The 15,617-nt window shown below is 41.0% G+C and overlaps 1 protein-coding gene across 6 annotated transcripts in view; it reads right to left on the reverse strand.

The window, feature by feature from the left end:
- The window catches only part of LRBA (LPS responsive beige-like anchor protein), a 392,984-nt gene that overhangs the window by 144,014 nt on the left and 233,353 nt on the right, over positions 1 to 15,617 (reverse strand). The window lies entirely within an intron of this gene.

Raw genomic sequence — 15,617 nt, forward strand, 5'->3', positions numbered from 1 at the left:
TATAGCAGGTGTGATATTTATTTTATTAGTTTAGGATTCTTGAAAAAAGCAAAGCAACACCTACATGCAGCAGAGAACATGGGATCTTAGCATTTGTTTCACATGAAAAAAAACCTAAAACTTTAAGGTTAAACGTTATGCTTTAAAATAATGATAGTTAGGAGGCAGAGCAACAAAAATATCTAGGATTCAGACTCAACAAACAACATAAAAGTATCTGCAAGTAGCTTGGCAAGTGCCCTTGAGAAACAAATACCTTTGATACAATATACAATTGTGAAAGTGTAGAGAGAGTAAAAAATATTTGAAATTAAATTTCCATTTTTATATATATATATATATATATATATATATATATATATATATATATATATATATATATATATCCATTCACTGCTGGAATTTTGTATCAATTTTTTTTGTATATCAACTCAAGTAGAAAATACTCATGACAAATATTACTGGTTATTTTATTTAACATACCCAACACTGCGTGAAGAAAAGTTTTCAAACCCATCCTTGAAAAGAATATAAAGTTTGTGTTTTCAAACAAAACAAGCATTTCACTTCCAAAAATGCCTTGGTTTTCACTGCTTAGTTACATTTTGGAGGCTAGTGATTATTGCTTTCTATTATTATCATCCCCTCCAAAAGTGCTAGGTGATTGATAGTTACAGCCAACTGATCAAAAAAAAAAAAAAAAAAAAAAAAAAAAAAAAAAAAAAAAACCTGTTAACTTTACTCTTCTTAACTTTACTCCTTCTTTTTTTCTTAATACCACTAATTCACATACATTTTTTTTTTTTTAGATTTTGACTTTGATTCCAGAGGCAGCACCAAAAAAAAGCAATCTCAAAACTGATGTAATAGGAAAATAGTTTCTTCCTGACTGCTGGGATCTTCTTTGTTTTTCTAACAGTGTCATACAAATCAGTTAAATGAGTTATTGTGGATTTAGATAAGCACAGGTAAGATTAGAAGCCAGACCAATGGTAACAGAAGGCAGAACTTTAATTATTTCAAGGTTCCCTCTGATTTCCAGAACTTCACAAGCAAGACAAGTCTTCCCTAAATGGGCAACTGAAGACACCTTGGTACAAGGAAAATCTTAGACAAAGCCAACACAATCACACTTTCGCCAGCTTTTCCTCCACCTGCTTCAAGCATAAGACTAATCAGGGATATTTTTGGGATGGATAAGGTAAGCAGGACAAGCTGGTCAGACCAACTCTGTTTTGTGATAGTCATTACAAAAGCCAGCAAAAGTCAAAGCAGCCACCCAGCTGCTCTCATTTGCACTAAATTCTATGTTTCCTGCACGGAAGAGTAATTTTCTATTTTAATCTGTCTCACAGATCAGAAGACTGATTTATACCTACAGTCATAAGCAAGTCAACTGTATCATGCAAGCTAAAGGTAAAAATCAGCAAGAGTTCTAAATCTGGAATCCCAAACACAGCCCCTCTCACACAAAAACCTGGCTTCCAAATATAACAACATTCTAGATATCTTACATATGTACACAAATACACATAGCCACAGGAAGATAAAATTCAGTCCCTGAGATCCTATGCTCCACAATTTTTATTTGCATCATTTATACAAGTTCCAAGTAGCTACAACTCTATGTGCTATTTTATATAGAAGCACCAATAATGCATTCAGATCTATAAAAGATAACAAAGGGATAGCAACTGATACCCCAAATACACAAAAAGCTGATCCATGCTTAATTTTATATTAATTTTATCAGAGAATTCATAACAAGACGACAGAGCTATCTACTCCTAAAAAATACAATCTCAAAGTTATAAATTCATCTTAATACATCTGAGAATTTCTTCCAAATATTGCTACAACACACACACACATACACACACACACACACACACACACACACACACACACACACACACACATATATATATATATATAAAATCACTATGTATTTAAGTACATTACTTTAAAATAATAACTCTTTGGAAGGATGATAATTAATTTTGTACTTTTGTATATCATCTAACAAATTCAGTCCTGATTTCACTGGCGCAAACCTGATACAAACATTAAAATGATCAGAATGCAACTTTCTGTGCATTCAGTAAAATCAGATAATGTACATAATGCATTGCATGTTATTGATTCTGAAATGACACTGAGAAAGAGACTCATACTTAAGTGTGCCACAGTCTCCGAAAGATCTTACCCTTAATTATTTATCAGAGCCAAAATGCAGTCTTTATCTTAACATTATACTCTGAACTGTACGCAATATTTTCACATTTGCAATATTCGATGCAATATGCTTTGTTACCAGAGACAAAAGAAAAGGATTCTAATTCTTAGTAGGCCCCTTGAATTGTCTCTGTATACTTTCAAAATAGAAATAACAGAAGTGTCAAAGTATTTGAGATTTTTAGTGTGAGTGGGTAAACAGCACAACAGTCTAACATACGCTTTTTGTCAAATATGCTTCAATTTTGTTCTAAATGGTTTAAGGGGTGGTGGATAAGTGGGTGAAGGTAGGTTTCTTTTTCACTAGGTCATTTGCCACTAATTTTTGAAATATTTTTTTCTTTGTAGCCTTCTGGAGGGGTTCAGCCAAAATCCTAAACTGATTGTAATGTATTATTAACATCTGTAACATATTGATCATTTTACTACAAAATCCTTCAAACATTTGCTGATCCACAACTGCTTCCAGACTGGGACTAAATAATTTAGCTTTTCTAAATGTAATTTAGAAAAGTATTTTTTGTGCTCTGCTGTTATCATACAATTAAATTCAGAAGTCTCTGAATAATCTGCATTTCAGTATTCAGAATTCCGGGGATTTTTTCTTTTTTTACAGCTACACACGGTACCTTCATAAAAATTAACTGATTTAAAATTACTACTCTGCTAGTCTATACTTTGTCAAAACTTACTGAAGCTCCATTGTATGTTGCTTCTCTGAATTAACCTTCTTTCCACAAGAAATTGTCTTTCAGGTTGTACACCTGTCTTCTCCAACTTAAACATTATGGCTTGCTTAAAATGCAGTGTGCTTCAAAATTAAAATGAAAGTATCAGGTATCAAGCAAATTTGTTAAAACCTCAAATTATCACTGGAAACCTGAATAAATACAAGCCTATATTCAGATGTTTTGCATCTTTGGCTTTCATTGTACTCAGCATATTACAATGTAACATGTGCTTCCAATGACTCACATTAGCAAGATGATAGAACAATTTTGAAGTATATTTGCAGTGTATGTGCCATCGACACCAGGGGTTTTATTTGACATGGCAAATTTTAATTCTTTATGCCCATTTTAGAACCCAACAAACCCTAACCCTTAAGACTTTTATTTACTAATGCCATTTTTTCCTGAACTGCTTGAAAATAACTTGACAAAGCTGACGTTCCAAACAAAGACCACACTTCCTGTTCTTACAAGGAATCTGGAACACCATCAATGTTTTGTTCAGCTTGCATAAGTCACAAGTGATTGGCCACAGTCCCTGTGGGCATGCCATTTCATCCAGACTGGACGGTTCATTAGTCATAATTACTATAACTGTACAGCAGAGACTGCAGTTTTATCTCATCATACATCTTTGATAAAGCTGCTTCTATTTCTGCTTCATCAGCATGTGAAGTTACATTATTGGAGCTTTCATTTTCCAATCTGTGATTAACATCGGTTGTTCTGCTTATAAAACACGCACCAAAATTCAAGATAACACACAAAGTAAGGCCACAGCGTGACCACTGTTTGAACTTTGTGTTAGAAATCCTGCAGCAGTCACTGCTGCAGAGGAAGAAGAGACTCTGAAATGACAGAGTCGCTAAGAAAATTTAACCAAGCAAGTACCAACAATACAGTCTGTAAGAGACTAAAACAAGGCTGTTGGCTTCTAATGTCAACTGTGACATAGAAAAATCTCTGTTTGGTACAAAGGTTAGAGGCAGGAAATTTCTGACAACTGGTGGGTCAATCAGCATTTTTCAGGTAGTGTTTATGCAATTGCAGAAAATGAAAGCCTGCAACATTAAGAACCACGGTGAACACTGACAGCCACTGCGCTGCACTCCAGTTAGCAAACAGATGCTAAAACACTTAAATCTAATAAGGACTGTGAATGCAATCTTTAGCAAAATGCATGTAGAAGTATCCCATTAAGACATTTCGTTCTTGTGATGCTTATTGCTGATTTTTCCATCTTATTGTGTGATAATAGGGAACACAAAGGCTGGTGACACCATCTGAATGTGCATCGTGTACCTATGATGGGCCACATAAACAGTCATAATCGACAGCTACACGCAGGCACTGAGGCTGCAAAAATCCCAGAGTAATTAGTGTTGTCTGAATGCAATGACATCTGTTTTCTCATGGTCCTCTAGACTTGTCAGGCCAATAAGATGTATATGAAAAAATATGACAAGCATTGCAAATGCCCTTCTGAAAGGTCTCACTTTGGGAAAAGCTGAAGGAATGACACATGACACCTCTTTTTTGACAATATACCTAAAAGACAAAGCTTGAAGATTTGAAAAAGGTCTTTTGAGTCATTTTACATTTGACTACAGAAGGTTTATTCAGAATAGAGCGCTCTGCTTAGGTAAGAATATTTTGCAGCTGCTTTTGTTCTTTTAGAAAAACAAGCTTTGTTAACAGAAATGTGATGGTTTATTTCTGACCAGAGTACTTAGACATCTGTGTCATCACCATCTCCCTTTTTAATTAAAGCAGCAGACACCATGTAGACCACAATAGTTTATGTCTATATACATTTATCATTAATATTATTATTACTTATTCTTAAAGAGCGCAATAAGAACAGTTCCATAGGCATGTCTTCTGACATTGCAAAAATACTGTGCCCTTTTCATCTGAAGACCTAAGCTTTTGTTTTAGGATCCACAGCCTTTTTTTTTAATATGCCTATTCCCCTACTCTTTTTCTGGACTGTGGCATGTTTGAGCATGCGTTTTCTCCAAGAAAGACATTAGTCATCATTAACAGAAGCCTTGACACCAAGTCTAAGTGCCTCTCCACAATGACCAAGTGGCAATCATCTTTCTCTTACCCTGTCACTGCTGATTAGGGGGTTCTTTCATGAAAATTTAATTTGTCACCTTTCTACAGCTGCTTTTTACATTTCTGCAATAACACAGCATGCCAGCAACACTAAAAATACAGTAAAGGAGGTTGGACCTGTTTATAAGAAAAGGTAAGATTCAGACTGCATAGCTGTATTTTTACCTAGTTTAAAAAAAGAAAAAAAAAAAGACCCTGCAGGATAAAGAAAACAACTGACAGAAGAAAAACTCCTATTAAATACGGAAGGACTCAAATAACCTAACATACTTTTGATCCAACTAAATTAAATTTCTTTTGCTCTGGAAGGCAGCTAGCCAGCCCCTCTTCCAAAGCTTTGTTCAATAGGCAAATAGGTAAATGCAATATCTAAACGTATTTTTACAACTAATCAATTTCATAACTGTTCCAAATAAACAGGTATTCAGGTTTTTAGCTTATATAAATATTTATTAAAGGATTTCATAATCCAGTGATAAATTTCAACCCCACTTCATGAGTCTGTGTCAACATTGCCCTTGCAGTTAAAGAGTCACCCACGAAGAAAACAGCTTTAGCTGCTGCAGACAGATGAAAGTTTCAGTCACAGATGATACTTTGCAGCTATTCAACACACACAGTCTCACATTCCTGCTCTGTGTAACATTACAAACATTGTTGAACAAGATACCATAGCAATGAGTTATTTTAAGGAAGTTTTTCAAAACATTTACTCTTCTGCTTTATTTCAATTTGTCGAAAGATTTTTTTTTTAATTATAAGCATATGCTATTTTGTTAACATCTGTGCACAGCATAAAACCTGACTGAATCCTAACTTCTGAAAAAATGCAGATAACTTACATCGCTCAAATAAAGTAACAATATTTGAAAACTTCATGAAATTCAGATTAAGATGCAGGAGTTCATTTAACTGATTTTCCATACAGGTATACTTAAAAAAAAAAAACCAAAACCAAACCCTCCCCCCCAAAAAAAAACCCACAAAAACCGCTTATTACAATTTTTATGTTCTCCCAATATCTTTCAGAATTTAATTAAGTGTAAAGCTAAAATCTGGATATACCTCTATTAAATTCAGAAAACACAGCTAGTAAAATCCAAGTCATAAAAAGTTTATTCAGCTTCCTAAAGTATTGGTCCTCCACTACTGACCCGAAACAGCACTGGTAGAACAGAAACTGTACTGCTAACACTTTGGATTTATAAGAAACCTCCAGTATCTTTAAATAGTCTCCATATATGAAAATCAAGAAGAGGAAACTAGGAATTAAAAGTGGATTTTGAATGGCAGACTGTGATTGTTGTACTGCTATGGCAGTATAACCTTGATTAAATGCAGAGCAATACTAAAGTAAAAACAAAGCCCTGCCTCGGTAACCTAAATTAACCACTGAAGCAGATCATGCTGATACAGAAAGCTGGTGTTTTAAGCTATTTCACTCAAACTCGAGAAAATCTTTGACTTTCTAGAGGGCAGAAAATAAAGTTAACCTTCCGTGGTCGCGCAGCTCATTGTTGTGTTCCCTGCATTCTCCTCGGCTCCTTGCCTGATGAGCCAGGAACGCAGACGTCGAGATCCTTGCTCTGCAGCCATGTCAAGTTCAAGTACGGGAAGTTTAGCTCTTTGACTCCCCCCCCCACCTCTAAGTCACTTGTCAGTAAAAGGTTGGGCGATTTATTGACCAGTGCAGGACGCCTACTGTCAGTGCTGAAGGAAATATGAGCGGGGGCTGTCGCTGCTGTTCTGGAGCTCATTGATAATGACATACCTGCCTCTGTCACCCATTACCCATACTACAAACTACTTAGACCTAACTGAAAAATCAATAGCCTACTTGCACCAGTTCCTGTGGCTGCCTCTTTTGATTGTCAGCTCCTGTCTAGGGTCAGCACTTACATGAAAGGGGCTGTGACTGCCTGATGCTTTCAGGACAACCTAACGATATCAAACTAGCCAACAGAACAGTAAATTCTGTCCCCCTGCCCTCCTCATCAATTAGGCTTTGACTAGGCTTGCCTGTAGAAACCTGACCTTTTAAGTTTAGGTGAATATGGAACTAGCTGAACACGCCATTGCCCTCAGCACTGAGCCAGGAAATCCACTGACAGGTTAAACAAAACAGAAGGTTGTAACTGTCATAATTTGCATTGCACTTTCACGCCAACAAGGGTGTTATCAGTGGGGGCAAGCCCTGGAACACACAACGAAGGCACCCTAAGTCACTCTCCTCATAAATTTTCAAGTGAAGGGAGATAAAACATAAATTCACAAATGACTGCACATTTCAAGCCCCACTTTCTTTCAAGTTCACACTCTGGAAGCCCCCAAAGTACACAAACAATTCCCCTTTGGAGGTGTGCTGGCACGAAGATGCCAGTCAGAATGAACCTCCAGGACAGATGATGGATGGGGAAAAGCCACCTGCCTGCACCTCTAAAGGACTCCTGTATTAGGTTTATTGTCCACTGAGTATTTATATGCATCAATATGAAACATTAATGGAAAATACACATTCATACACCTGTATTTTGGAGCAGCAGGTAGCCATAAATTATTTAAAAGTCCCCAGAGAGCCCTAACTGGCACTTCTGAGTAGTATCCACTTGTATACCCTGCATCTTGGAAATCCATTAGCAACTTCTAAATATCCCTGTGACTACAACTAAATGATAAATGCTACATTTTAATGCATGTGCCCTCCTCCAAAGGATATTGACAACCATGAAGCAAAGAACTAAAGCAAGAAGTCTCAGATCTAAAGGCTGAACTATAATCTAAAGTTTAATACAACAGTTTTTGTAACTATATATAGAATTTTTTAAAAAGTCAATAGCTGAATGCCTTTCTCCTCCTTTCTTCCAAAATAAATAAATATTAAAACCAAATGAAAATACCTTTAAAGTCTCTGATTAATGCTCCTTTCTTATATATTAATTTTCAATCAAAAACTATTTTATGTCCTTTTATGCTCCTGCTTCCATGGGCCTGCCATACACAATATAATCATTACTGGAAAATGCAGAGAGCATGAGTGATCCAAAGAATTTATACAATTTGAATACCCAAGCTTCTTCATACCATGAAAGGATTGGCTACATCTACAAACTGTAGTTTTTGAAACTCTGAGAAGGCTAGGAATTTTCAGTGGATTTGATTAAGTACACACAGTTAACAACTGTAAATGTAAATACACAAACTGCTCCTAGAAATCTCAGGCAAGCTTCAGAACAACAATATTTAAGTAATGCTTTTTTACTCTACTTTTTTTAACTCATGAACCTTTAATATCCTTCCCGCACAAAACTGTGCAGTGCTAGACACAAGAATGAGGTCTTGGTAAATAACTGAGAGGAAAAATGCTGCCACTTGGTTTTCAGAATTTAAGACTCAATTCCAAAACTCCAGATATCCTTGTAAGCTTTACTTCTGAATGCTGACTCAATATATGCCAGCTGCTGCATTTAGATTATTTCAAATGCACTTTTTGAAATTGGAATTGAGAAAGGAAAATTTCTGAAATATAAAAAGACAAAAAACTTTTTCATTAAAGCTTCAGATGTTAGACTGCAATATTTTTTACATAGTACCAATTTTACAATGTTCCAAACAGACACAAAACAGCACAAATGCAGAGAAGGCACCTCGAAAATTAAAGCATGGAACTGTGTTAAAGCCCTTTTAGATAAACAGAATGGCAGTTAGAATTAATATTGTACTCCAAACAAACTACAGAGCAAACACTAGTTAAAAATGGTAGACCTAATTGAGTCTGGATGGTCCCCTTTACAGACCTAATGCAATGATTAACTATGCATCTGGTAGCATGTCAAGTCCTTTTTGTGTGCCTATCTGATAGTGAAGTGAAAGGGCATGGACAGAGTCCAGTCCCAGCAAGCAAATCATTTGGAAGCAGTCATAGCCATAGATCAAAGATTTTTCACTCTATCCAGAGTCTATTTAAACACACCAACCCAGCCCCTTGTTGCAGACAAAACCAGTTAGAAAATAAGAAAGACTCCTTGGGATACAAAGATAATAAAGGAAGATAGAAGTAGAAAATGAAGAAAAGAAACAGACTGGCAGAACCTTGATTTCCATAGGCCAAGACAGCTGGTTTACATCCCAGTTTTATTTCAGATGGTTAAAGAAAAGGAACAATTTCCATCTCTTAGATCACCAAATATTATTTCAATTAAACTATGCAGATGGCTTCTATACATTATTTGAACCAATGCAGTTTCCCCTTTCTAGCAGTGGGAGATGGTACCTTGAACTATTTTGCACACAGGTTTTACCTAATTCATAAGAAAATTAAAAAGAGAGCAGCATATTAACATGGAGAAGTTATTCTGAAATAAGACATGCACAGCAAGATACAAAATAGGATTAGCTATTATTTGATTCTCTCATTAGAAGCAGCAACAAAAGCCCTGCAATGGTTTTAAAAGTCATAGTTTACTATTGTTATGTCAACATAGTACTTTCAAAGGATAAAAATTCAAAACTATGAAGTACAATGCACAGAAAAGTAGATAATTCTAACTGTGCATTTACTTTGAATGAAGGAACAGTTAGAAGACCACTCAAACGACTTTAATAAAAATTGCATGCTTTTTCTATCAGACCCAAAGTCGAAACAAAATCATCATAAAATACAAGGAGGAGAGCAAGAGAGAGATTCAATATATTCTGTGCTGGTCACCACTGTTATTGAGAAGATTGAGCCCCCTCCATTGCCTCCTCCCACAACACCCTTTCCCTTTATAAATTACCCTCATAGAAACTCACTGAAAGGTTATAACCTGTACAGTGGCTGGTGAGGAGCAGAGGATTTCACACTGCTATATGTTGTACTTGAAAAAGCACTTTTTAAAGTATAAGCTTATAAATGAGGAGCTTTTGCCTCTGGACCTAGAAATTGACATTTTAAAAGAGTACAACTCAGACAATTTTAGGTTAACTTACACATATGCTTTGTCTTGACAAAGCTGCACGAAGATTTTGATCTCCAAAATAGCTGTCTAACCAGCAAAACCACACAGGCTGTTGTCTGTTGGCATCATTACACATATGCACAGAGACTTCAACATCTAAGGCAATAAACAGAGCAATCATCTGCAGCTACTGACAAAAAACACCAAAAGCCTGCAAATTAATATTTTTTTAATTTCCAAAACTTTGATTTTGCTTATAACATCTCTGTATTTTTTGTATTTTTAAAAATGTGCTGATTTAGCCTCACAGCATTATTAAGAACCAGACATTATCTCTGTAGCCCACCTCGTATTTTTTCTCAAGCAAGTAAGTGTTAATGCATTCAACTGGAGGTAAACTGGAGAAAATCCTGGCATATTACATATTTTCACTTCTTTAAAGTGATGTGATTACTATAATTAATCAGTTATTATAAATAAAGACCAGCCAACGCACATGAACTCACTTACTTCTAATAGATGAAACAGCATGCATCCACCCCAACTGTATTCAAACAAAAGGCCCACATGAATGAAGTTTTAACAGGAAGAAAATTTTACAAAAATACTAGAATTGCTCTTTTTTAGCAAATGTCTGATTTTCCCTGATTTGCCAACTTATTAAAGACAAAATTACAAAACAGCATTTAGCATTCAAACCAGTCTACAGCTAAAAGAAGTCACCATTTGTCACCACGAGAAAAGAGAAGATGCTACCTTTAATGCAAAGTTCAAAATTTTAAAGAAGGTCCCTCAGTAGTAGATTGTTTATGGTTAAACACCAGATTATAAACACATTCACATTTTAAGACTGAATAGAAAAGCAGAAATAAGCTACTTAAAGGAATAGCTAGAAGCAACCCCCTTTCCTGCTGAAGAAATGAAAGCTAGGGGAGACATAGAAACATATATGAAATCTTTAATTACCATACCACTCCATTTACACAGGAAAACAAAAGGTACAAGATTTATACAATACTTTAAACTGATGAGATACATTAATGACATTTGTAAAAATGAAATCATCCTTACTCCTCCAGTGTGTGCTGTCAAGTAACTTCATACACACAGACCTTAGAACAGATCAGCAAATACTAAAGCCAAGCCATGACTCCCAAAAAGAGGTACACACTGTACACCATCGAATGCAAAAGGAATTTTATCCCTCAAACCCAGCACAGCACTGGCTGAAAACTGTTAACCTGGTTCTGCTGTGGAGAAACACAACGTGCATTACTGAATCATTTCTTTTCAAATCCATACATTCCCTGCAGCAGTTCAAGCTTCATCAGCAGTGCAGGAATGTATGAAAATGACAGGCAAAGGGCACTAGCTCTTTTCCCATACAGTTCTTCTATAAATGGAAGCAGAGTCCTACAAAGCACTTGAAGCTGAGAATGTTTGAAGACTGATCTCCAGGAAAAAAATAACACAATGCTAGGTTCCACAAGCAGATTAATTATTCTGTTTTCTGCAAAACTGTTTCCATTAAATGAAAGGACAGAGAGGAAAACAACTACTAGAAAATAATGGAACACTAGCTGGGTCTCACTGGCAAAGTTGCCATGAACAAAGCATATGCAAACGCATATATTTCATATGCTATTCTTAAAAATACTTCTCAGCCCTTTTGGGAGCACCTGCTCCTGAATTCACTTTTCCCTCTGCCTCTCAGCAAGGGAGAGAAAAAGGACAGGCTTAGCAGAAATCCTTTAACAGCCTCAAGTTACTTTGATTAAACTTTGATTTACCTTAAAAATTATACCTTATATCAGTAGCATGTTTTAGAAACTTTAAAATACACCAGTGATGATTAAAAGACTCTGAAATATTTAATGTATGCCATGTTGATAAGCTGGTTAGGCAATCAAATGAAAGTATGCTGTATCATAACACAGCAAAAAACTTGCATGCTTATTGCTAAAATTGTGAGCTGCTTTCCAGCTTTTTTTTCTTTTGTTGTTTCAGCAGTTAACACAAATCCATAATGTTCTCTTGATGGGAAAAAGAAAAAAGAAAAAAAAAAAAAAAAAAAAAAAGTAGTCTTAATAGCAGCCCTTCGCTGCTACATTGTCATCCTGAGTGTGAAGAAAATACCGTGGCACATCCATTGCCTGCACGGCTGGATTTACACCCGCCCGAGCTCCGTGCCGAAGGAGCGGGAGGGGGCAGGAGGAGCCAAGGCAAGAGCAAAAGCAAACACTGCAAACCGCGTCCCCTTCCCAGTATCTTTTTACAGAAGCCCCCGCTAACAAAACACTATAGCTGCAGGCAGCGGCATGCTGATGTTGGCACTGCTTAAACCAAACAAACACGATGTTTAACAGTCAAATAAAATGTCCCGCAGCCTCCCTAATGAATTTGTCAAGGACCATCAGATCACCCCCCGCCCCTGCCTCATTAACTCAAGTATGATGAGACGGATTATAACGAGAGAATACAGATCAATCGGTCTGAAGACTTCAAGTGGCTTTTAGCCCTGAGAGTTTCCCTCTCTGCGGCACACGCACGCACACGGTCTTTTTTAATGGAATACAGTATCTCCTGCTGCTGGAGGGGATGCCACTTCGTTTTATACACCATCAAGGAGCTGCTGATGGACTTCTACACTAACATACATAAAAGCAGAGGTGACAAGGTCTCTTCAATTATAGCCTCCTCCGATCCTATTCCCCCTTCAATTATTCATCCTGGCGAGAGCGAATTCCGCCACAGATGAAGCTGGTCTTAATGCAGTGCGGCCACAAACGCCCGGACACGGGAGAGAAGGATTTCACATGCATTATTTGCTGGAAGTGTTTAAGTTTATTGCTCAAATGATGTTTCTAATTAGCGTTGGGGCAATAAATTAAAGTCAGCTTTTGTTTAGCTGATTTATTATTTACTAGGGCTTCAACCTCAGGCAGGAAAATTGGTAATGAATTGTTTTAAATCTGAACATTGGTAACGCTACATCATTAGGCACCTTTCGGGGGGGGGGGGGGGAGGGAATGTTAGGAAGGGAATCGCCCCCTCCTCCTGCTTTTACCCTGAAAAAAGGAACGCGTGTGCCCCCGCCATTGCCAGGGCCGCCCGAAGGCTCCGGCAACCTCCTCCACGCCCAGGACACGGTAACCCACAGCGTGGACGCTCTCTGCGGGAAGCGAGACCCCGCAGAGCCCTCCTGCCCACCTCTGCTCGGAAGGTGGGCTTGCAGAGCCCTCGCCGGCGCGGAGTTAGCCCGGCAGCGAGTATGTCCCGGGAGCTTTGACGGCGGCATGTCCAGCCGTAGCTAACTCTTCGCTTTGCCGGAGGGCAGCGGAAGGCGAGGCGGGGGACCCTGGCAGCTCCGCCGGGCCAGCCGGGCCGCGCAGAGAAGCTCCGCGTAAGCAGCGAGGCTCCGAGCGCCCCGGGCGGGTGCGGCCGCGGGGAGGGGGCAGCTCGCAGGCACGTACCGGCGCCCCGGGCTGGAGAGCCCCGCTCCAGCCCGCGCATCCCCGGGACACCCCAGAGACTGTGCGAGCAGCGGCGCCAGCGCCACTCTGCCCTCGTGGCAGCCTGCCCCCTCTCCCTCACCCCTCGGAAGCGGCTCGCCTCGGAGCCTTCCCTGGGCTCATCTCCCTCCCGACGGGGCCACCTGACACCGCCGCCAGCTCCGGGCACCGAGGGCCGCCGGGCCAGCATCCCTGTTCCCCGGCGCAGAGTGCCCCGGCGGCAGGCAGGGAAGCAGGGATCCGATCCTCTCCTCGCGAAGGACGGAGCCTCACCGGCGCCGGGCATGTCCATAGTTACTTCTTCCAGAGGCACGGTCGGCACCAGACATGTTTCTAATTTAAGCGCACACAGAAAACAGACGGTATTTTCTTTATTAAAATCAGTCAGCTGCAGCGAAAGGAGGAGAGCGCAAGGAACCGAGCCCAGTCGCTGCGAGCGGTTTACCGAGAGGCTCTGCATGGAGGAGCGCACCGTGCGTCCGCACGGGCACGGACCCGGCCCCGGCGGGGCTCCCGGACGGCAAGAGCTGCCCCGCACCGCGGGACTGCACGGCCCAGGGGAGGGCAAAGCAGCTACGCATCCTTACCCCGAGCACTGGAGGTGTGGAAATTGCCCTACCTTCCATCCTAACTTCCCGCAGGAAAAGCAGATCTGCCTCCTCCGCAGCAGCTACTGCCTTGGGGCTCCTTCCGACTTGACACCACAGAGCTACGGCTTTAATGTCCAAACCATTCCACAGCCTTATTAATACAAACTTGCATAAAATATCGTTTTCTTTCTAATAACTCAAACCTACGCTTTAGGAGGATGAAAAGAACTTTATGGCACAAGATTTATCTAAATTAAAGTGACTGGGGGCAGTAAAACAAGGTGTGCCACGCTACTCCGGTGACGGTCTCACTTTCACTGCTGCAGCCCGGCATTAAGTGAAAGATTTATGCCTGCGGTGAAGCTCCGACCCGCCTCTCCCCTTTCCCCGCACACGCCGGCACTGCCGCCGGGTCCCCTCGCAGCGAGCGGAGGGAGCAGCGAGCTCACCTCGCCGTTCACGGGCCGCCAGGGCGAAGTTAGAGGGATTTTTTTGTTTCCACCGCGCCAGGCGGCGGGCCGCTCCGAGCCGCCCTCCCGGCCGCCCCGCGGCCCATCCCGGCCCCGAGCCCCGGCGCGGAGCGGACGCGGGGCCGGGGGCGGGAGCGCGGGCGCGTGTGCGCGCGCCGGGCGTCGCGATTGGCCGCGGCGCTGACAGTTCGGCGGCGATTGGCGGCGCGGCCCCACCCCGCGCCCGCGCGCGGCCCCATTCATAAACTACGGGGCCCGGCGGCAGCGCCGCGAGAGGGACGCGGGCACACGGCGCTGCAGGAGCGGAGCCAGAGGCGCGGACACTGGGAGCCTCGGCGCGCACTTCCAGGGGTGGGGAGGGGGAGGAGAACCCATCCCGGGCACCGCAGCTACGCCCTCCTCCCGCTCAGGATAAAACACAGTCTGTGCAAAGAAAACAAACAAACAAACAAAAGCAACAACTCCTCTCCATACAGTCTCTCTCACAACAATCTATGTAGAGCTACGGGACGGGAATGAGAGATCACAGACCAAGTGCACCCGTCTGCGCCTAAAGATAGAGACAGCCACAGAGCCGGGCTCAGCCAACGCCTCCAGCAGGAAAAGGGAAATCAACAACACCCCCTGACAGTCTGAGCGAGCAGCAGCCAAACTCATGCACATCTCTGGCGGTGCCACGGACTGAAAGACAGAGAGAGAGAGAGAGGCAGACAGACAGACAGACACAGAGTTCACTCTTCCGCTGAGGGCATTGCTCGCATTCTTCTCCTCCTCTCGTACCGTGTGCGGTTTTAAACTTCGCCGCCGACCGGCTTTTCTGCGGGGACCTTCTGCGAGTCCTGGGGAAGTTTGTTTGTTGTTTTGGGTTTTTTTTCCATGAACTATTGAAACGGTATTTTTGTGTCGCTGCGCGGGGGGGTGGGCGCCTGAGCGCAGAGGCAGCCCAGACTTCCCTGCCCCCATCGCCATCCAAAACTTTGCGCTCCGGGAGCCCGCGGGGGCTGCCCGCCTCTCCGGCACC

This window comes from Lonchura striata, chromosome 4 (assembly GCF_050655825.1).
Source record: "Lonchura striata isolate lonStrDom1 chromosome 4, ASM5065582v1, whole genome shotgun sequence".
Lineage (NCBI taxonomy): Eukaryota > Metazoa > Chordata > Aves > Passeriformes > Estrildidae > Lonchura > Lonchura striata.